This window comes from Cherax quadricarinatus, chromosome 100 (genome assembly GCF_038502225.1).
Source record: "Cherax quadricarinatus isolate ZL_2023a chromosome 100, ASM3850222v1, whole genome shotgun sequence".
In the NCBI taxonomy this organism is placed as follows: domain Eukaryota; kingdom Metazoa; phylum Arthropoda; class Malacostraca; order Decapoda; family Parastacidae; genus Cherax; species Cherax quadricarinatus.
Genome location: NC_091391.1, coordinates 189,531 through 214,130, shown reverse-complemented (window position 1 = coordinate 214,130; position 24,600 = coordinate 189,531). Strand labels below are relative to the sequence as shown.

Here is a 24,600-nt window from a genome sequence, read left to right as displayed (position 1 = left end):
GGTGGAGTGTTGGTGGTGATGGAGAAGTGTTGATAGTGTTGGTGGTGGTGGAGAAGTGTTGATAGTGGTGGAGTGTTGGTGGTGGTGGAGAAGTGTTGATAGTGGTGGAGTGTTGGTGGTGATGGAGAAGTGTTGATAGTGTTGGTGGTGGTGGAGAAGTGTTGATAGTGTTGGTGGTGGTGGAGAAGTGTTGATAGTGTTGGTGGTGGTGGAGAAGTGTTGATAGTGTTGGTGGTGGTGGAGAAGTGTTGATAGTGTTGGTGGTGGTGGAGAAGTGTTGATAGTGTTGGTGGTGGTGGAGAAGTGTTGATAGTGTTGGTGGTGGTGGAGAAGGCAGTCAGGTGAGGACGTCAAGGTCTGATGAAGCTTTGTGAACGGTATATAAGTCACGTCCTAACCGCAGTCACAGCCACACAGCCACAGACAGCCACAGCTGCACACAGCCACAACACAGCCACAGCTACACACAGCCACAGCTACACACAGCCACAACACAGCCACAGCTACACACAGCCACAGCTACACACAGCCACAACACAGCCACAGCTACACACAGCCACAACACAGCCACAGCTACACACAGCCACAACCCAGCCACACATACAGCCACAGCCGCACACACAGCCACAACCACAGCCACACACACAGCCAGAGTCACACACACAGCCAGAGTCACACACACAGCCACAGCCATACACAGCCACAGCCCCATACACAGCCACAGCCCCACACACACAGCCACAGCCCCACACACACAGCCACAGCCCCACACACACAGCCCCCCCCACACACAGCCACAGCCCCACACACACAGCCCCCCACACACAGCCACAGCCCCACACACACAGTCACACAGCCACAGCCCCACACACACACCCACAGCCACACACACACAGCCACAACCACAGCCGCACACAGCAACACACACACAGCCCCACACACAGCCCCACACACAGCCCCACACACAGCCACACACACAGCCACACACACAGCCACACACACACAGCCACACACACACAGCCACACACACACAGCCACACACACACAGCCACACACACCACACACACACACACACACACACACACACACACACACACACACACACACACACACACACACACACACACACACACACACACACAGCCACACACAGCCACACACACACAGCCACACACACACACATGGAGAAGATTATCAGGAGAAGAGTGATGGAACACCTAGAAAGGAATGATCTCATCAACAGCAGCCAACATGGTTTCAGGGACGGGAAATCCTGTCACAAACCTACTGGAATTCTATGACATGGTGACAGCAGTAAGACAAGAGAGGGGTGGGTGGATTGCATTTTCATGGACTCCAAGAAGGCGTTTGACACAGTTCCACGCAAAAGATTGGTGCAAAAACTGGAGGACCAAGCAGGGATAACAGGGAAGGCACTACAATGGATCAGGGAATGCTTGTCAGGAAGACAACAGCGAGTCATGGTACGTGGCGAGGTGTCAGAGTGGGCACCTGTGACCAGCGGGGTCCCACAGGGGTCAGTCCTAGGACCAGTGCTGTTTCTGGTATTTGTGAACTACATGACGGAAGGAATAGAATCCGAAGTGTCCCTGTTTGCAGATGACGTGAAGTTGATGAGAAGAATTCATTCGATCGAAGACCAGGCAGAACTACAAAGGGATCTGGACAGGCTGCAGACCTGGTCCAGCAATTGGCTACGGAGTTCAACCCCACCAAGTGCAAAGTCATGAAGATTGGGGAAGGGCAAAGAAGACCGCAGACGGAGTACAGTCTAGGGGGCCTTAGACTACAAACCTCACTCAAGGAAAAAGATCTTGGGGTGAGTATAACACCAGGCACATCTCCTGAAGCGCACATCAACCAAATAACTGCTGCAGCATATGGGCGCCTAGCTAACCTCAGAACAGCATTCCGACATCTTAATAAGGAATCGTTCAGGACCCTGTACACGTGTATGTTAGGCCCATATTGGAGTATGCGGCACCAGTTTGGAACCCACACCTAGCCAAGCACGTAAAGAAACTAGAGAAAGTGCAAAGGTTTGCAACAAGACTAGTCCCAGAGCTAAAAGGTATGTCCTACGAGGAGAGGTTAAAGGAAATCAACCTGACGACACTGGAGGACAGATGAGATAGGGGGGACATGATAACGACATACAAAATACTGAGAGGAATTGACAAGGTGGACAAAGACAGGATGTTCCAGAGATGGGACACAGCAACACGGGGACACAGTTGGAAGTTGAAGACACAGATGAATCACAGGGATGTTAGGAAGTATTTCTTCAGCCACAGAGTAGTCAGGAAGTGGAATAGTTTGGGAAGCGATGTAGTGGAGGCAGGATCCATACATAGCTTTAAGCAGAGGTATGATAAAGGGAGAGTGACCTAGTAGCGATCAGTGAAGAGGCGGGGCCAGGAGCTTGGACTCGACCCCTGCAACCTCAACTAGGTGAGTACAACTAGGTGAGTACACACACACACAGCCACACACAGCCCCACACACACACACACACACACAGCCACACATAGCCCCACACAGCCACACATAGCCCCACACACACACATATAGGCTAGGTGGCCAAAGACTGCAAACCTCACTCAAGGAGAAAGATCTTGGGGTGAGTATAACACCGAGCATGTCTCCGGAAGCACACATCAACCAGATAACTGCTGCAGCATATGGGCGCCTGGCAAACCTGAGAACAGCATTCCGATACCTTAGTAAGGAATCGTTCAAGACACTGTACACTGTGTATGTCAGGCCCATACTGGAGTATGCAGCACCTGTTTGGAACCCGCACTTGATAAAGCACGTCAAGAAACTAGAGAAAGTACAAAGGTTTGCGACAAGGTTAGTTCCAGAGCTAAGGGGAATGTCCTATGAAGAAAGATTAAGGGAAATCGGCCTGACGACACTGGAGGACAGGAGGGTCAGGGGAGACATGATAACGACATATAAAATACTGCGTGGAATAGACAAGGTGGACAAAGACAGGATGTTCCAGGGAGGGGACACAGAAACAAGAGGCCACAATTGGAAGTTGAAGACACAAATGAGTCAGAGAGATATTAGGAAGTATTTCTTCAGTCATAGAGTTGTAAGGCAGTGGAATAGCCTAGAAAATGACGTAGTGGAGGCAGGAACCATACACAGTTTTAAGACGAGGTTTGATAAAGCTCATGGAGCGGGGAGAGAGAGGGCCCAGTAGCAACCGGTGAAGAGGCGGGACCAGGAGCTAAGACTCGACCCCTGCAACCACAAATAGGTGAGTACACACACACAGCCACACACAGCCACACCCTACTTCGTATATATGTGTTGGTGATTGCAAGTCATACCTGTCTCATACTGGTCGCAGACTAGAGCTAGTTGACTATTACCAGTTAGACTGTTGGTGCTAGCAGCACGCTCACCGTCGTTGTGACATGTCTTGCTGACGTTAACATGTCTTGCTGACGTTGACATGTCTTGCTGACGTTGACATGTCTTGCTGACATCATCTTTAACTCTTAAAACATTCTCATTTCATTGACCTGAATGTTTTTCTTATTCGGGTACACACAGGTACACCCAGGTACATGCAAGTACATGCAGGTACACATAAGTATACCCAGATACACACAGGCACATGCAGGTACACATAAATACACCCAGGTACACACAGGTGCATGCAGGTACACACAGGTGCATGCAGGTACACACAGGTACATGCAGGTACACAGGTACATGCAGGTACACAGGTACATGCAGGTACACATGCAGGTGTTGAGTAAGGTGACTCAGGAAGGTGACTTGAGTGAGGTCAGTGAACACCCAGCTGGTGCTTGTGAGGATGAGTTGTGCAGCTGGTGCTTGTGACCTGGGTAAGGTGGTAACTGGAGAGTGATGTAGAGGCAGGATCCATACATAGCTTAAAGAAGAGGTATGATCAAACTGATGAAGCAGAGAGTGAACCTAGTAACGACCAGTGAAGAGGCGGGGCCAGGAGCTATGAATCGACTTAGGTGAGTACACCCCACCCTGGTTACACTACCCTAGGTACCTCACCAATACACAGTTTGTGCCTCCAGGCTAACCCCACCTTCTACCCCTCCTGATCCGTTAGTTGGACACCCCCACCTGCTTCCTGGCCCCACCGTCATCTGCAGGCCGTTGAATGAACAATACTGGGAGTGTTGTAGCTGGTGGGAAGACCTAATTAAACATACTCACCAAACATTGTAACGCAGTATTTAGATTTTGCTAGTGGCTAGTTTGTGTACCCCATAGCTCTCCTGTGGACGGTAGTGGCTAGTTTGTGTCCCCCATATTTGTCTTGTGGACGGTAGTGGCTAGTTTGTGTACCCCATAGTTGTCTTGTGGACGATAGTGGCTAGTTTGTGTATCCCATAGTTGTCTTGTGGACGGTAGTGGCTAGTTTGTGTACCCCATAGTTGTCTTGTGGACGATAGTGGCTAGTTTGTGTATCCCATAGTTGTCTTGTGGACGGTAGTGGCTAGTTTGTGTACCCCATAGTTGTCTTGTGGACGGTAGTGGCTAGTTTGTGTACCCCATAGTTGTCTTGTGGACGGTAGTGGCTAGTTTGTGTACCCCATAGTTGTCTTGTGGACGGTAGTGGCTAGTTTGTGTACCCCATAGTTGTCTTGTGGACGGTAGTGGCTAGTTTGTGTACCCCATAGTTGTCTTGTGGACGGTAGTGGCTAGTTTGTGTACCCCATAGTTGTCTTGTGGACGGTAGTGGCTAGTTTGTGTACCCCATAGTTGTCTTGTGGACGGTAGTGGCTAGTTTGTGTACCCCATAGTTGTCTTGTGGACGGTAGTGGCTAGTTTGTGTACCCCATAGTTGTCTTGTGGACGGTAGTGGCTAGTTTGTGTACCCCATAGTTGTCTTGTGGACGGTAGTGGCTAGTTTATGTACCCCATAGTTGTCTTGTGGACGGTAGTGGCTAGTTTATGTACCCCATAGTTGTCTTGTGGACGGTAGTGGCTAGTTTATGTACCCCATAGTTGTCTTGTGGACGGTAGTGGCTAGTTTGTGTACCCCATAGTTGTCTTGTGGACGGTAGTGGCTAGTTTGTGTATCCCATAGTTGTCTTGTGGACGGTAGTGGCTAGTTTATGTACCCCATAGTTGTCTTGTGGACGGTAGTGGCTAGTTTATGTACCCCATAGTTGTCGTGGACGGTAGTGGCTAGTTCGTGTACAGTGCACGCTATAGTGCGGTGCACTATAGCGTGCACTGTAGCCACAGTCATGGTAGTTCATAACGCTGAAGGGCTAACAGGAGTCTACATATATACCTACTATATCAATGTTTTTCAAGAACAATTTGGAATAGAATATAATCCCCATGATATTATTTACCACAATTATGTAAGTCACATTGTGTTAAGGTATTCTTAGTGGTGCAACACACACTGTGAAATTAATAAGGAGTGTAACAACACACACTGTGAAATTAATGAGTGTAACAAGTGGTCAAGAAAGTGGCAGTTAGAGTTCAATCCTGATTTGTGCAAAGTAGTGAAAACAGGAGGGAGCGATAAGTAATATATAATACAAGAATTAAAAGGCACAATACAGTGACTGGAACAATACACAAATAACCTGCAGATAGAAACTTGTGTAACTAGTTAATGACCCAAGTCGGTCCTGAACGTCACAAGTTTGTTGTATATGCTAGTTATATGTATGGAGTACAAGGTGGGAGGAGGAGATAATAGAATACAAGGTGGGAGGAGGAGATAATAGAATACAAGGTGGGAGGAGGAGATAATAGAATACAAGGTGGGAGGAGGAGATAATAGAATACAAGGTGGGAGGAGGAGATAATAGAATACAAGGTGGGAGGAGGAGATAATAGAATGCAAGGTGGGAGGAGGAGATAATAGAATACAAGGTGGGAGGAGGAGATAATAGAATGCAAGGTGGGAGGAGGAGATAATAGAATACAAGGTGGGAGGAGGAGATAATAGAATGCAAGGTGGGAGGAGGAGATAATAGAATACAAGGTGGGAGGAGGAGATAATAGAATACAAGGTGGGAGGAGGAGATAATAGAATACAAGGTGGGAGGAGGAGATAATAGAATGCAAGGTGGGAGGAGGAGATAATAGAATACAAGGTGGGAGGAGGAGATAATAGAATACAAGGTGGGAGGAGGAGATAATAGAATGCAAGGTGGGAGGAGGAGATAATAGAATACAAGGTGGGAGGAGGAGATAATAGAAGCAGTGTGCAATACCTGGCAGTATGTCTCCAGATATATCAACAAAGGCATGTACCAGTTACATACCTTCAGCAGTATATATGTAAGACCAGCTAGACTAACAACTGCGTTAATGACTCTAAACCAAGATGTAGCCAGCAGCAACAGCCTGGTTGATCAGGCGCTGATCCACCAGGAGGCCTGGTCACAGACCGGGCCGCGGGGGCATTGACCCCCGAAACTCTCTCCAGGTCTCCAGGTAAACTCCACCATGGAGTGTGTAGCACCAGCATGGAGGCACCATCATGAAGTATGTAGCACCATCATGGAGGCACCATCATGAAGTATGTAGCACCAGCATGGAGGCACCATCATGAAGTATGTAGCACCATCCTGGAGGCACCATCATGAAGTATGTAGCACCAGCATGGAGGCACCATCATGAAGTATGTAGCACCAGCATGGAGGCACCATCATGAAGTATGTAGCACCATCCTGGAGGCACCATCGTGAAGTATGTAGCACCATCCTGGAGGCACCATCATGAAGTATATAGCACCATCCTGGAGGCACCATCATGAAGTATGTAGCACCAGCATGGAGGCACCATCATGAAGTACGTAGCACCATCCTGGAGGCACCATCGTGAAGTATGTAGCACCATCCTGGAGGCACCATCATGAAGTATGTAGCACCAGCATGGAGGCACCATCATGAAGTATGTAGCACCAGCATGGAGGCACCATCATGAAGTATGTAGCACCATCCTGGAGGCACCATCATGAAGTATGTAGCACCAGCATGGAGGCACCATCATGAAGTATGTAGCACCAGCATGGAGGCACCATCATGAAGTATGTAGCACCATCATGGAGGCACCATCATGAAGTATGTAGCACCATCCTGGAGGCACCATCATGAAGTATGTAGCACCAGCATGGAGGCACCATCATGAAGTATGTAGCACCAGCATGGAGGCACCATCATGAAGTATGTAGCACCAGCATGGAGGCACCATCATGAAGTATGTAGCACCATCATGGAGGCACCATCAGGAAGTTTGTAGCACCAGCATGGAGGCATCATCATGAAGTATGTAGCACCAGCATGGAGGCACCATCATGAAGTATGTAGCACCATCATGGAGGCACCATCATGAAGTATGTAGCACCATCATGGAGGCACCATCATGAAGTATGTAGCACCATCCTGGAGGCACCATCATGAAGTATGTAGCACCAGCATGGAGGCACCATCATGAAGTATGTAGCACCAGCATGGAGGCACCATCATGAAGTATGTAGCACCAGCATGGAGGCACCATCATGAAGTATGTAGCACCATCATGGAGGCACCATCATGAAGTTTGTAGCACCAGCATGGAGGCACCATCATGAAGTATGTAGCACCAGCATGGAGGCACCATCATGAAGTATGTAGCACCATCATGGAGGCACCATCATGAAGTATGTAGCACCATCATGGAGGCACCATCATGAAGTATGTAGCACCATCATGGAGGCACCATCATGAAGTTTGTAGCACCAGGATGGAGGCACCATCATGAAGTATGTAGCACCATCATGGAGGCACCATCATGAAGTATGTAGCACCAGCATGAAGGCACCATCATGAAGTATGTAGCACCATCCTGGAGGCACCATCATGAAGTATGTAGCACCAGCATGGAGGCACCATCATGAAGTATGTAGCACCAGCATGGAGGCACCATCATGAAGTATGTAGCACCAGCATGGAGGCACCATCATGAAGTATGTAGCACCATCCTGGAGGCACCATCGTGAAGTATGTAGCACCATCCTGGAGGCACCATCATGAAGTATATAGCACCATCCTGGAGGCACCATCATGAAGTATGTAGCACCAGCATGGAGGCACCATCATGAAGTACGTAGCACCATCCTGGAGGCACCATCGTGAAGTATGTAGCACCATCCTGGAGGCACCATCATGAAGTATGTAGCACCAGCATGGAGGCACCATCATGAAGTATGTAGCACCAGCATGGAGGCACCATCATGAAGTATGTAGCACCATCCTGGAGGCACCATCATGAAGTATGTAGCACCAGCATGGAGGCACCATCATGAAGTATGTAGCACCAGCATGGAGGCACCATCATGAAGTATGTAGCACCATCATGGAGGCACCATCATGAAGTATGTAGCACCATCCTGGAGGCACCATCATGAAGTATGTAGCACCAGCATGGAGGCACCATCATGAAGTATGTAGCACCAGCATGGAGGCACCATCATGAAGTATGTAGCACCAGCATGGAGGCACCATCATGAAGTATGTAGCACCATCATGGAGGCACCATCATGAAGTTTGTAGCACCAGCATGGAGGCATCATCATGAAGTATGTAGCACCAGCATGGAGGCACCATCATGAAGTATGTAGCACCATCATGGAGGCACCATCATGAAGTATGTAGCACCATCATGGAGGCACCATCATGAAGTATGTAGCACCATCCTGGAGGCACCATCATGAAGTATGTAGCACCAGCATGGAGGCACCATCATGAAGTATGTAGCACCAGCATGGAGGCACCATCATGAAGTATGTAGCACCAGCATGGAGGCACCATCATGAAGTATGTAGCACCATCATGGAGGCACCATCATGAAGTTTGTAGCACCAGCATGGAGGCACCATCATGAAGTATGTAGCACCAGCATGGAGGCACCATCATGAAGTATGTAGCACCATCATGGAGGCACCATCATGAAGTATGTAGCACCATCATGGAGGCACCATCATGAAGTATGTAGCACCATCATGGAGGCACCATCATGAAGTTTGTAGCACCAGGATGGAGGCACCATCATGAAGTATGTAGCACCATCATGGAGGCACCATCATGAAGTATGTAGCACCAGCATGAAGGCACCATCATGAAGTATGTAGCACCATCCTGGAGGCACCATCATGAAGTATGTAGCACCAGCATGGAGGCACCATCATGAAGTATGTAGCACCAGCATGGAGGCACCATCATAAAGTATGTAGCACCATCCTGGAGGCACCATCATGAAGTTTGTAGCACCAGCATGGAGGCACCATCATGAAGTATGTAGCACCAGCATGGAGGCACCTTCATGAAGTATGTAGCACCAGCATGGAGGCACCTTCATGAAGTATGTAGCACCATCCTGGAGGCACCATCATGAAGTATGTAGCACCATCCTGGAGGCACCATCATGAAGTATGTAGCACCATCCTGGAGGCACCATCGTGAAGTATGTAGCACCATCATGGAGGCACCATCATGAAGTATGTAGCACCATCCTGGAGGCACCATCATGAAGTATGTAGCACCATCCTGGAGGCACCATCATGAAGTACGTAGCACCAGCATGGAGGCACCATCATGATGTAGCACCATCCTGGAGGCACCATCATGAAGTATGTAGCACCATCCTGGAGGCACCATCATGAAGTATGTAGCACCATCATGGAGGCACCATCATGAAGTATGTAGCACCAGCATGGAGGCACCATCATGAAGTATGTAGCACCATCATGGAGGCACCATCATGAAGTATGTAGCACCATCATGGAGGCACCATCATGAAGTATGTAGCACCATCATGGAGGCACCATCATGAAGTTTGTAGCACCAGGATGGAGGCACCATCATGAAGTATGTAGCACCATCATGGAGGCACCATCATGAAGTATGTAGCACCAGCATGGAGGCACCATCATGAAGTATGTAGCACCATCCTGGAGGCACCATCATGAAGTATGTAGCACCAGCATGGAGGCACCATCATGAAGTATGTAGCACCAGCATGGAGGCACCATCATGAAGTATGTAGCACCATCCTGGAGGCACCATCATGAAGTTTGTAGCACCAGCATGGAGGCACCATCATGAAGTATGTAGCACCAGCATGGAGGCACCTTCATGAAGTATGTAGCACCAGCATGGAGGCACCTTCATGAAGTATGTAGCACCATCCTGGAGGCACCATCATGAAGTATGTAGCACCATCCTGGAGGCACCATCATGAAGTATATAGCACCATCCTGGAGGCACCATCATGAAGTATGTAGCACCAGCATGGAGGCACCATCATGAAGTATGTAGCACCATCCTGGAGGCACCATCATGAAGTATGTAGCACCAGCATGGAGGCACCATCATGATGTAGCACCATCCTGGAGGCACCATCATGAAGTATGTAGCACCATCATGGAGGCACCATCATGAAGTATGTAGCACCAGCATGGAGGCACCTTCATGAAGTATGTAGCACCATCCTGGAGGCACCATCATGAAGTATGTAGCACCATCATGGAGGCACCATCATGAAGTTTGTAGCACCAGCATGAAGGCACCTTCATGAAGTATGTAGCACCATCATGGAGGCACCATCATGAAGTATATAGCACCATCATGGAGGCACCATCATGATGTAGCACCATCCTGGAGGCACCATCATGAAGTACGTAGCACCATCATGGATCATGCACCTCAACAGGCATATTAACATACCAGAGAAAGATTGTAAGTAAGACTGATAATGGAGCAAAACACTCCCGGAAGAACATTTTGTACTCTAAAACAGAGAATTACTGGACGACTTACATTTGGAACCTACAAAATAATCCGAGGATTGAATAACAGAGTTGAGCTAAATTGATGTGTATATTAGAACCTCCTGCTGGTTCAAATATACACAATTAATCTTCTGACTTGATACATGTAGGGTTATTATTGAGTACTTATAAGTGTTCATTACACTTCAATTATCGAAAGATTAAGATGAATAACAATTATAGGAAATATTTCTTCATTCTTAAAGTTGTGAACGATTATAATTAGATGAATTATCTACATGAATATAAACGCCATTTATTATTCATTGTATGAGAGAGCACTGAACACCAGGAATCAATAAAACCCAGAGTAAATAAGAGGCGAGGCTAGTTGCCAGTAATCTTCCAGTGTAAATAAGAGGCGAGGCTAGTTGCCAGTAATCTTCCAGTGTAAATAAGAGGCGAGGCTAGTTGCCAGTAATCTTCCAGTGTAAATAAGAGGCGAGGCTAGTTGCCAGTAATCTTCCAGTGTAAATAAGAGGCGAGGCTAGTTGCCAGTAATCTTCCAGTGTAAATAAGAGGCGAGGCTAGTTGCCAGTAATCTTCCAGTGTAAATAAGGAAAATATTTACACTTGGTGTAGTTCCTGCTTCACGTATGGTCTTGTGAGTCTCCACACAATATAAAACACCACATTCAAAGGTAATGAAATATTCATCTTAATATGTTTATCAAGTGTGAAAGATGGTGTGGCAGACTGGGGAAGAGAATGTTACTATGGCGGGGGAAGTGTTACTCTGGCGGGGGAAGTGTTACTCTGGCGGGGGAAGTGTTACTCTGGTGGGGGAAGTGTTACTCTGGCGGGGGAAGTGTTACTCTGGCGGGGGAAGTGTTACTCTGGCGGGGGAAGTGTTACTCTGGTGGGGGAAGTGTTACTCTGGCGGGGGAAGTGTTACTCTGGCGGGGGAAGTGTTACTCTGGTGGGGGAAGTGTTACTCTGGTGGGGGAAGTGTTACTCTGGCGGGGGAAGTGTTACTCTGGCGGGGGAAAGAAAGTGTTACTCTGGCGGGGGAAGAAACCTTGTAGTGGAGAGGCGAAAAAAGGTAATTACCGTGGGAAAAACATCATTTAGCTGGGAGAGAGGATCCGTAACCTTGAGACGGTAGAGGACATCTGCCTCACACTCCCATCAACCCCAACACTCAGATGCACTCAACCCTGTTACCTGCAAGCACTCACAGCTGGTAGAGAACATCTGCCTCACACTCCCATCAACCCCAACACTCAGATGCACTCAACCCTGTTACCTGCAAGCACTCACAGCTGGTAGAGAACATCTGCCTCACACTCCCATCAACCCCAACACTCAGATGCACTCATCCCTGTTACCTACAAGCACTCACCGGTGGTAGAGGACATCTGCCTCACACTCCCATCAACCCCAACACTCAGATGCACTCATCCCTGTTACCTACAAGCACTCACCGGTGGTAGAGGACATCTGCCTCACACTCCCATCAACCACAACACTCAGATGCACTCATCCCTGTTACCTACAAGCACTCACCGGTGGTAGAGGACATCTGCCTCACACTCCCATCAACCACAACACTCAGATGCACTCATCCCTGTTACCTACAAGCACTCACCGGTGGTAGAGAACATCTGCCTCACACTCCCATCAACCACAACACTCAGATGCACTCAACCCTGTTACCTGCAAGCACTCACAGCTGGTAGAGAACATCTGCCTCACACTCCCATCAACCCCAACACTCAGATGCACTCAACCCTGTTACCTGCAAGCACTCACAGCTGGTAGAGAAAATCTGCCTCACACTCCCATCAACCCCAACACTCAGATGCACTCATCCCTGTTACCTACAAGCACTCACCGGTGGTAGAGAACATCTGCCTCACACTCCCATCAACCCCAACACTCAGATGCACTCAACCCTGTTACCTGCAAGCACTCACATGTGGTAGAGGACATCTGCCTCACACTCCCATCAACCCCAACACTCAGATGCACTCATCCCTGTTACCTACAAGCACTCACCGGTGGTAGAGGACATCTGCCTCACACTCCCATCAACCCCAACACTCAGATGCACTCATCCCTGTTACCTACAAGCACTCACCGGTGGTAGAGGACATCTGCCTCACACTCCCATCAACCCCAACACTCAGATGCACTCATCCCTGTTACCTACAAGCACTCACCGGTGGTAGAGGACATCTGCCTCACACTCCCATCAACCACAACGCTCAGATGCACTCAACCCTGTTACCTGCAAGCACTCACAGCTGGTAGAGGACATCTGCCTCACACTCCCATCAACCCCAACACTCAGATGCACTCAACCCTGTTACCTGCAAGCACTCACATGTGGTAGAGGACATCTGCCTCACACTCCCATCAACCCCAACACTCAGATGCACTCATCCCTGTTACCTACAAGCACTCACCGGTGGTAGAGGACATCTGCCTCACATTCCCATCAACCCCAACACTCAGATGCACTCAACCCGTTACTCGCAACCACCCCTCTTACCCTAACCTCGTCTCGTAACCCAACGTAGCAGTAGCAACAGTAGTAACAGCAGTAGTAGTAGCAGCAACAGCAACAGTTGCCTCACATAATACAAGCACAAAACAATATTGGAAGGCGTGTAGCGGTTCCTGGACTCCAGGGTCCTATCATACCTACTGCTGAAACTGTGTAATTGAGTTTGTCTCCACAATCTTATCTAGTTCATTCCACTTGTTTACCATCCTGAAGAAATGCTTTAAACATCTCTGTGGGTCGTGTGTGTGTTACCTTCCATCTGTATCCACCTGTGGGTACTTTGTACGTCGTTATTATGTCTCCCCTGATCTTTCTTTCATAAGAACGTTTGTTAAACCTCATAAAACATGAAAATATTGCCAGATATTTTGGTTTCATTTTCAGATATCGAGATTGTAATTAATATTTTTCTTAAAACGGAGTTTAGAGACCAAAGTTAATGACGGATGAAACTAGAAGCAGGTGAAGGTGTGGCTGAGATGTGCACTCCTTACTGGTGCACCTTGTGAAGCTGTGTCTGAGATGTGCACTCCTTACTGGTGCACCTTGTGAAGCTGAGATGTCACTGAGTGATGTGCACTCCTTACTGGTGCACCTTGTGAAGGTGTCTGAGATGTGCACTCCTTACTGGTGCACCTTGTGAAGCTGTGTCTGAGATGTGCACTCCTTACTGGTGCACCTTGTGAAGGTGTGGCTGAGATGTGCACTCCAGACTGGTGCACCTTGTGAAGGTGTGGCTGAGATGTGCACTCCAGACTGGTGCACCTTGTGAAACTGTGTCTGAGATGTGCACTCCTTACTGGTGCACCTTGTGAAACTGTGTCTGAGATGTGCACTCCTTACTGGTGCACCTTGTGAAACTGTGTCTGAGATGTGCACTCCTTACTGGTGCACCTTGTGAAACTGTGTCTGAGATGTGCACTCCTTACTGGTGCACCTTGTGAAACTGTGTCTGAGATGTGCACTCCTTACTGGTGCACCTTGTGAAGCTGTGTCTGAGATGTGCACTCCTTACTGGTGCACCTTGTGAAGCTGTGTCTGTGTATTCCATACTGGTGTTGTGTGATCTAAAATAACATTGGATATTCCACATGTGCTGAAGTTGTTTTGTATACTCCTGGGGTGATATGTTAGGTGTAATAACGACTCCCAGATCCTAGTATACTTCAGTGGTAGTGGCAGGTCACAGCCACCACTGTTGAACAAGCAGTAATAGCCGGTGCTGACACCAGAACAGTTTTAGTTCCGGGAGAACTTCCGCAAGAAGCCTCTTCCTAAGTGACACTGCTCATTGTAACCTAAATTGTAGGTTACACACGGACGTGAGGGAGAGGGGGACACTTAGCTAGACTGGTTAATGTCAGAACATAAGAATGGAGGAACACTGTAGCAGGCCTATTATAACATCTTTATTTTTACAAATATATGTACAAGGTATACAGACCATAGCTGACATCAGTGACATATAGGAAGTCCCTTGTTATAAAGAGCATTTTCCGCAAATTAGGTCAGTTTTGTCCAAGGATGCGACCCACACCAGTCCACTAATGCCCTGGTACCTATTTTACTGATGGGGAACATAGACAACCGTGTAAGGAAACACACCCAATATTTCTACCCTCACCGGGAATTGAACCCAGACCCTCGCCGTGTGAAGCGAGAGTTTTAGCCACCAGGCACCGGCCCATTCTAGGCAGGTTCTTCTCAAACCCAAGCCCACTAACAATGTTTGCCCAGACAGGCCCTAGTATATTTCACGAGGCCTGGTGATGGACCGGGCCATGGGGGTATTGACCCCCCTGAAACAACCCTCCAGGTATGTGGGAGAGAGGAAGAGAGACTGGATACTGGCAGGTACAGCTGGTGATCAAGTTGTAGTGGTTGTCGCAGCTGCCAGACAACACATCACCTGACACTGCTCTGTCATATGATCGATCATTCAGTGATGCTGTTGATCCTGTGGCAGGTGCAGCAGTAAGTTACAGCAGGCACTTGCTGTTTTGCACTGGTGTCTCCTGACACAGCTAATATGGCTGGTCACCTCTACGTAAACTCTGGCAGACCAGTCGAACTCGTTGGTATAAAGTTCAGGTCATCGAGAAATGCTTCAACATGGTGTTTTCATCACTTCTAATATACAAGTGTATTGATCCATCGGTTGTCTAAATCACCATACCATATATAACCAGTTACACTCACTTGTTGGGGTTAGTGGTATCTTCCACAGCACATGTAATGATATGGCCTCTCCATTACACATGAATTGAGTACAGAACTAATTATAAGGTGTTCATTCCCTTTTAACCATCATAGAGGGTGTTTAGTGTCTTAGTTTGAATAAAAGGTGTTCAGTTCTTTAGCCTTGATAGAAGGTATTTCAGTCCCTTAACCTTGGTAGAAAGTCTTCTCCCTCAGTCTTGATAGGTGTGCAGTCCCTTAGCCTTGATAAAGGTTTTAAATTTTTTAGTCATCATGGAAGGCTGATCACCTTAAAATTACCTCTGTTACTTCCACTGTCTCTGTTGTACAAGCCACATTTCTATTAGATTAAAAACTTGACTGTTCTTAAGGAGAAACATGTCATTAATAACACTGTTCCTTGAACATGATAACTACATTATTACCCCTAGGTCCTTTACGTTCCTCTTTCACTTTCTAGACTGCTAGTGTTTCACTTTGTTAAACATCATACTGTTTTCTGTGGCTCATTGGAAGTCCTGACTTAGGCCCAACTTGCAGGTTTATTGTGCCCTCTTGTCATAGGGGGTTCGGTGATGGATTTGGAGTAATAACAGCCAGATCCATAATTCCTTTTCAGAGTATAGTTTGCATAAGTTAGCTGTATGTCAAGACGCCATATGTTAGCATCGCCGAGCTGTCAGTAGTACTGTGTACTCATACCAGTAACAGTTAACAGTCACTGCCTCCCTGACTATGTGACATCATTAAAACAGTTGGTGAATCACTGACTGTTATGTGAGTCACTGCTGTGTGACGTCACGAGTCCCTTTGAACCATTGTGCCCCAGGGCAGGTCAGCAGTCGAAGTATAGTTGAAGGCAGGAGCAGACAGAGACAGGCAAGACTCTCAGCTTATCTCATTTAATACACACTACCAAGTTATCTAACAGCTGTATTTAATACTCCAAATCCATCACCAAACCCCATACAACACCTGTATCTTTATCTATGTCACATATGACAATGAAAAATATAATGGGGTGGTAGTAGGCCTTCACAAACGGGCATTCTCACATTGGAGGCTGATTTGTTAGGCATTCGTCTGTCCACTTTTCCAGCAAGCTAGTACTATAAGATAATACAGACATTAACACTACAGTGGTACCCGAGTTTCGGCCATAATTTGTTCCAGAAGGCCGTTCGAGTGCCGTTACCGAACGAATTTGTTCCCATAAGGAATAATGTAAATTAGATTTATCCTTTTCAGACCCCCAAAAATACACTTACAAAAGCACTTACATAAATACACTTACATAATTGTTCGAGCTGGGAGTGTACGAAACTCAGGGTATCACTGTATAACAATATATGCTTGATGTTTGCTAGGTGTTCCACTCAACATCACTTTAAATTCCATGCAAATAAAAGGCCCTAATATGTAATTCTCAAGAAGATTTTAAAAGTTTCTCTTGCCAACTGCTTCACAAATATTGTTAACATCTGCCACCTGAATCTGATCTCAAGTAACGTACATGTAATATACGTGTCATGTATATATATTATACATGTCAAGTATATGTATTATACATATCAGTACTATATGTATTATACATATCAGTACTATATGTAGAGAGAATGGAGCGAAACAGAATGTATGTATCAGTCTGTAGTATACATGTCATGGATATGTATTAATACTTGACGTGCTGTTGGAGTGTGAGCAAAGTAACATTTATGAAGGGATTCAGGGAAACCGGCAGGCCGGACTTGAGTCCTGGAGATGGGAAGTACAGTGCCTGCACTCTGAAGGAGGGGTGTTAATGTTGCAGTTTAAAAACTGTAGTGTAAAGCACCCTTCTGGCAAGACAGTGATGGAGTGAATGATGGTGAAAGTTTTTCTTTTTCGGGCCACCCTGCCTTGGTGGGAATCGGCCAGTGTGATAATAAAAAAATAAAAAATGTCATGGATATGTATTAACATCTGTCTATCCAGATTGCACTTAGCATTCATACAGTGGCACTTAGTTACCACTGTATTTCTTCCCTCTTTACACATTAAGCATTTCCCGATAATAATAATAACAATAATAATAATAATAATAATAATAATAATATTATTATTATTATTATAATCAAGGGGGAAGCGCTAAACCCGGAGGATTATACAGCGCCTGGGGGGGGGGATGTGGAAGGCATTCAGACTTAATTCGGGGAACTGGAGCACAGATCCAATTCCCTAAAAATAATAATAATAGATATTGCTTATTCTGGCTCTTTTTCCTCGTGTTTTTCTCCCACTTTCATATTTTCTCTTGTCTTTATCTCCTGCTTCTTCCCTTTCATTTTAATGGGAAGAACAGGAAGGAAGGTCAGGTCTACAGGTCAACAGGTCAACCTGCCCCCTCTTTCCTCTCTAGCTTCCTCCACCTCTCCTGCTGATGCTAGTCTTGTGGTGCTGCCGCTGGTCTGGTGCTGCCGATGGTCTGGTGCTGCCGATGGTCTGGTGCTGCCGCTGGTCTGGTGCTGCCGTTGGTCTGGTGCTGCCGCTGGTCTGGTGCTGCCGCTGGTCTGGTGCTGCCGCTGGTCTGGTGCTGCTCATGGAGTGGTGCTACTGATCTTTTGGTGTTGCCGGTCTTGGGATTGTGTTGCTGGTCTTGGGGTTGTGTTGCTGGTCTTCGGGTGGCATTGCTGGTCTTTGGGGTGGCATTGCTGGTCTTTGGGGTGGTGTTGCTGGTCTTTGGGGTGGTGTTGCTGGTCTTTGGGGTGGTGTTGCTGGTCTTTCGGGTGGTGTTGCTGGTCTTTGGGGTGGTGTTGCTGGTCTTTGGGGTGGTGTTGCTGGTCTTGGGGTGGTGCTGCTGGACTTGGGGTGGTGTTGCAGGACTTAGGGTGTTGCTGGTCTTGGGGTGGTGTTGCTGGACTTGGGGCTGTGTTGCTGGTCTTGTAGTAGTAGTAGTAGTAGTGGTAGTAGTAGCTAGTTAAACCAATCCTAACTTTTCATAAATAGTTTGGCCTGTGTTTATTATTGTTAGAATAATGATGGTGTGTTAACCTCTAGTGATTGTTAACACCACCAGCACTTGATCTACTAGTTAACTAGTCAATAATAATGTAAAGTACAGCCTCTCCTCACTTAGCGATGTACTCGTTTACCGACGTGCTCTAAGGAATGGAACCCCATTGTTAAGTGAGGAGAGGCTGTACTCAGTTAACTGGTGAATAATGTAAAAAATAGTGAGAAATTGTTGGAGAAATACAGTTATTGACTCTTTCAACAGACAATAGTGAGAACTGACCAGAGATGCAAAGCTTTTGTTACTGTCTCTAGGTACCATAATACTTTACTGTCTCCAGGTACCATAACACTTTACTGTCTCCAGGTACCATAACACTTTACTGTCTCCCGGTACCATAACACTTTACTGTCTCCAGGTACCATAACACTTTACTGTCTCTAGGTAACATAACACTTTACTGTCTCCAGGTAACATAACACTTTACTGTCTCTAGGTAACATAACACTTTACTGTCTCTAGGTAACATAACACTTTACTGTCTCTAGGTAACATAACACTTTACTGTCTCTAGGTAACATAACACTTTACTGTCTCTAGGTAACATAACACTTTACTGTGTCAGGGTAGAGACCGAGGTAAGGTGGTCATCAAGATATGGGTGATGTGCAGGTGCAGTGTAGTGTAGGAGGAAGCCAGTGCAGTGTAGGAGGAAGCCAGTGCAGTGTAGGAGGAAGCCAGTGCAGTGTAGGAGGAAGCCAGTGCAGTGTAGGAGGAAGCCAGTGCAGTGTAGGAGGAAGCCAGTGCAGTGTAGGAGGAAGCCAGTGCAGTGTAGGAGGAAGCCAGTGCAGTGTAGGAGGAAGACAGTGCAGTGTAGGAGGAAGACAGTGCAGTGTAGGAGGAAGTAAGAAAGACGAGGGAATAACAATTAAGTAGAAGCAAGGATACTTGTGTGGGTAATTAAGGTGCAAAAAGTGGAGGAATAATATAGCGTAGTTAAGTCCTGACTGGTGCTTGCTGAGTCTTGCTTCCTCTACACCTGCCTCACACCTGGTGCTACACCTGCCTCACACCTGGTGCTACACCTGCCTCACACCTGGTGCTACACCTGCCTCACACCTGGTGCTACACCTGCCTCACACCTGGTGCTACACCTGCCTCACACCTGGTGCTACACCTGCCTCACACCTGGTGCTACACCTGCCTCACACCTGGTGCTACACCTGCCTCACACCTGGTGCTACACCTGCCTCACACCTGGTGGAACCTACACTTACATCTAATCAATCACCTGCTTGTGTAAACACTACGCTTGCTTCAGTGTTCTCACACTATACCACTAAGCTTTCCAGGTTCTCTGAACTCTCACTTTCTGTTTTCGGAAACCAGAGGAACTCTTACCTGTCTCAGTATCTTGCACTCTTGTCTCAGTATCTTGCACTCTTGTCTCAGTATCTTGCACTCTTGTCTCAGTATCTTGCACTCTTGTCTCAGTATCTTCCACTCTTGTCTCAGTATCTTCCACTCTTGTCTCAGTATCTTCCACTCTTGTCTCAGTATCTTCCACTCTTGTCTCAGTATCTTCCACTCTTGTCTCAGTATCTTCCACTCTTGTGTTTTACTCAGTCTTTATGGTATATTAAATTATTAAATGTTAGAGATATTGCTATCAGTTGTTCATGGTTGTAGATGGTAGGTCAGTAGACAGCAACCATCCAGGGAAGCACCACCAGTAGGTCAGTAGACAGCAACCATCCAGGGAAGCACCACCAGTAGGTCAGTAGACAGCAACCATCCAGGGAAGCACCACCAGTAGGTCAGAGAGCAACCATCCAGGGAAGCACCACCAGTAGGTCAGAGAGCAACCATCCAGGGAAGCACCACCAGTAGGTCAGAGAGCAACCATCCAGGGAAGCACCACCAGTAGGTCAGAGAGCAACCATCCAGGGAAGCACCACCAGTAGGTCAGAGAGCAACCATCCAGGGAAGCACCACCAGTAGGTCAGAGAGCAACCATCCAGGGAAGCACCACCAGTAGGTCAGAGAGCAACCATCCAGGGAAGCACCACCAGTAGGTCAGAGAGCAACTGTCCAGGGAAGCACCACCAGTAGGTCAGAGAGCAACTGTCCAGGGAAGCACCACCAGTAGGTCAGTAGACAGCAACCATCCAGGGAAGTACCACCAGTAGGTCAGTAGACAGCAACCATTCAGGGAAGCACCACCAGTAGGTCAGTAGACAGCAACCATTCAGGGAAGCACCACCAGTAGGTCAGTAGACAGCAACCATCCAGGGAAGTACCACCAGTAGGTCAGTAGACAGCAACCATTCAGGGAAGTACCACCAGTAGGTCAGTAGACAGCAACCATCCAGGGAAGTACCACCAGTAGGTCAGTAGACAGCAACCATTCAGGGAAGTAGGTCAGTAGACACAACATTCAGTAGAAGTAGACATATAACCAGTGTGAGAAGCATAAGCACCACCAGTAGGTCAGAGAGCAACCATCCAGGGAAGCACCACCAGTAGGTCAGTAGACAGCAACCATCCAGGGAAGCACCACCAGTAGGTCAGAGAGGAACCATCCAGGGAAGCACCACCAGTAGGTCAGTAGACAGCAACCATCCAGGGAAGCACCACCAGTAGGTCAGTAGACAGCAACCATCCAGGGAAGCACCACCAGTAGGTCAGTAGACAGCAACCATTCAGGGAAGTACCACCAGTAGAAGGAATATAAGTGTGAAAATAAGAGAAAAACACACACACGCGCACACACACACACACACAGCAACCAGTGAAGAGGTGGGGCCAGGAGCTATGACTTGATCCCAGCAACCATAGTTAGGTGAGTACACACACATACGTACATACCTGACGTCCATGTGAATATAATGATGTTACATGATACAAAGAAGTTGATAATTAAGACATGTGCAACAGTTAATAACCTTTATTCCAAATTATTATTAGCCAGGCATTAAAAGGCACATCAGTTCTCCTGTCTTGTACTATGTTATTTTTTCTCTATAATCTACCTTGTCCATAATTGTTATTGTATTTGCTTTGTCTGCAAGTCTAGGATCTTTCCTTAATACTCATTTGTGCTAAATTGTTATCTGTTTACAAAAATGTTTTACCACTGAATATATCATTGCTTAGTTAATCTCAAGTTAATTTTAAACCTGCCCATAATGCTCTACATACAAGGGGCTTTGGCATGTTGCACTTTAATGTATTCCTTTGCACCTCTCTGTATCATGTTCAAATTAATAAATAAATAAATTCATGGTGTAACTTAACAAATTAAGCAAAGATCCTGGACTTTACCTAACGAAAAGAGACAAATCAAATGCGATTGTAATTATGGACAAGGTAGATTATAGGATAAAAATAAACATGATATTAGGAGACAGGGAAACTCACGTGCATCTTAAAGTTGTCAGAGTTATTCTCTGCCCTTTGCCTGGCTATTAGTAGTTTATAATCAAGATACCTAACTCTTATACATGTCTTAATTATCATCTTAGGCCATCTTTGAGTACACAGCACCAGTATGGAACCCACACTTGAAGAAACATGTTAGTAGCTGGAGAAAGTGTGGAAGTATACAACAAACCATGGGGCTTGATCTGCGAGGAGAGGCTAATGAAATTTAATTAAATAACATTGGAGGACAGAAGTACCAAGGGAAGACATGATATCAACATACAAAATACTTAGGGAAATTGATAAAGTAGACAGGGATAGGCTGTTTGAGAGGCGAGAAATGAATATTCGGCGGCAACATTGAAAGTTAAAGGCACAGATGAGCTACAGGGCTGTTAGGAAGTATTTCTTCAGTCTGAGAGTGGTTGGGAGGTGGAATGATCTGTATGAGGAAGTGGTGGCCTCAGGCTCCATACACAGTATTAAGAGCAGATATGATAGGGCCCACAAGGGTAAGAGGGAGTGAATCTGAAGAGTTGCAAATTAAGAGGCAGGACCAGGGACTGAGAACTGTCCCCTGCAACCACAAATAGGTGAACATATATATCAGGTATTAGTATATTAATATCCAGGGGATTCAGTCCAAGGAACTGAACCTATCATCCCCTTCCTCAGAGTGAACCTGACTACCCCCACCCCATCACCTAATTATTAACCCTTAAACTATCCAAACAAATTTACGTTCACATGTGTAATGCTCCAAAAGTAGATCTACGCTTTTTTACATATTTTCAAATTTTACAAAAAAAAAAAAAGTAGATCAAAGTTCTTTTTTTTACACGTTTTCAAATGTAAAAAAAAGAAAAGATTTACTTTTTTTACACACTTTCAAATGTTGAAAAAACGTAGATCTACGTTTGGACAGTTTAAGGATTAAGGACATTTTTTCCCTCTATGAAATTCAAGTATAGCCTCTCCTCACTTAACGATGGAGTTCTATTCCTAAGACCACATTGTTAAACGAGTATGTCGCTAAGTGAGGAGAGGCTGTATTATACAGAGATTTATTATCCACTGATGTTGTAGCTCTCCTTCCGTAGGTATTACCATGATCACCTTTTAGTATGTGTGAGGCATGTTTCACCTTGACCATGATAGTACTGGCTTCTCCCACGACTCTGTGGTGATTCATGGCTCACCCAGGCACCAAAGGACAGAATGACTCTTGGCTAACTGCTGAATGACCTCGACAAACATTCAACAACGCTGACACACAAGTCTCGCACTACTTCACTCACATTCTATAAATACACCAGCTGGACACCTCTTCTGCTATAAGAAATCTTTAAAAAAAAAACAAAGAACAAAAAAACTGGACAAAATTCTTCAACACTGAATAGTGGATCATCAACATAAATGTATATGACCAGGTGGTCAAACTATCACAGATTTAATAATCTTAGCAGCAGCATGTTGTTCACTATATCAAAATCTTTTTTTTAAGATTAATAAGGAGGCTCATTGGCTGTTTGGTTTTTGAGACGAATAGTTGAGCATTTTAATTATTACATCGTTGTTGATTTTGTCCCATTCTGAAGCCACCTTATTTTATCAAAATTTTTACCTCAAGTTAGAAATTGGTTTGTAATTATTACCTTGTGTTGGGTCACCACTTTTCTAGATTGTTGTTGGTTTAACGCATTATTACAACCTAGGATTTCAAATGGCCTGTTATCCCAGGTGTAATGGGAGCAAATAAACACAGTAGAAAAAGTTTAGACTTATATTATCCTTCACCAATTTTAACAGCAATATGTACACTATGTACAGTGATAAATATAGTGCACGTCACGGTAAGCAAGGCAGAAATAGAAGCCACAAGATAGCAGACCGTGCTTCAACCAGCTCTAGAGTGGGAATGACAAGGGCAGACAGGAGAGCGGTATCCACATAACCTCTGCGATTGTCAATCCCACCTTCTTATTGGCTAGAACCTGGTCACTAGTTGAACGATGGGGCCCCATCATCAACTCTTAGCAACCTGGTTCGCTGGTTGGGGGAGATAGCCTGTAAATGAGGGTGTGTCCATGCGCCGAATAAAGGTTACGTACTCTTTGCATGCCACACCCCCACCCCCGAGAAGGCTCAGGATTAGGCTGCCACCTCCCAGTGGTAACCGTGCCGCCATGGCACAAAATAATGGGACCGCCTATCCTCTCCACCATCCAACTCTTAGATAGAGCTCAGCTTTCCTAGTGACCAAAAGCCAAACCCTAAACTTAGAGTGAGACAGCAGTCAGACAGGCTAGCATAGGTCCAAGATACAGGCGGACGGTAGCCCGCATCCCCTCACTAAAAAAAAAACCCCCACATCAGGGGATAAAAAAAAGAGCTTGAAAGGGGTTACCACAAATACATCCTAACCTAAATAAAATAATAAACTAGACTCTTGACAAAGAGTCTGCCAACACATTTTCTTTGCCGGCAATATAATGAATTTTGATATTGTAGGGCTGCAGCCTGAGCGTCCAACGCATAAGCCTTGTGTTGTGATTCTTCATGGCTTGGAGATAGACTAACGGGTTGTGATCACTGTAGACTGACCACCTGCGA

At 46.3% G+C, this 24,600-nt stretch overlaps 1 protein-coding gene across 5 annotated transcripts in view; it reads left to right on the top strand.

The window, feature by feature from the left end:
* Positions 1-24,600, top strand: part of LOC128704652 (protein FAM110A) — a 131,478-nt gene that overhangs the window by 82,622 nt on the left and 24,256 nt on the right. Inside the window, exon 1 of one of the 5 annotated variants that reach the window (XM_070079532.1) lies at positions 11,229-11,505. The exons of the other annotated variants lie outside the window; for them this stretch is intronic. The gene's annotated coding sequence lies outside the window, so the exon portion shown is untranslated. Of the gene's footprint in view, positions 1-11,228; positions 11,506-24,600 lie in introns of those variants that run through there. 5 annotated transcript variants of the gene reach the window in all.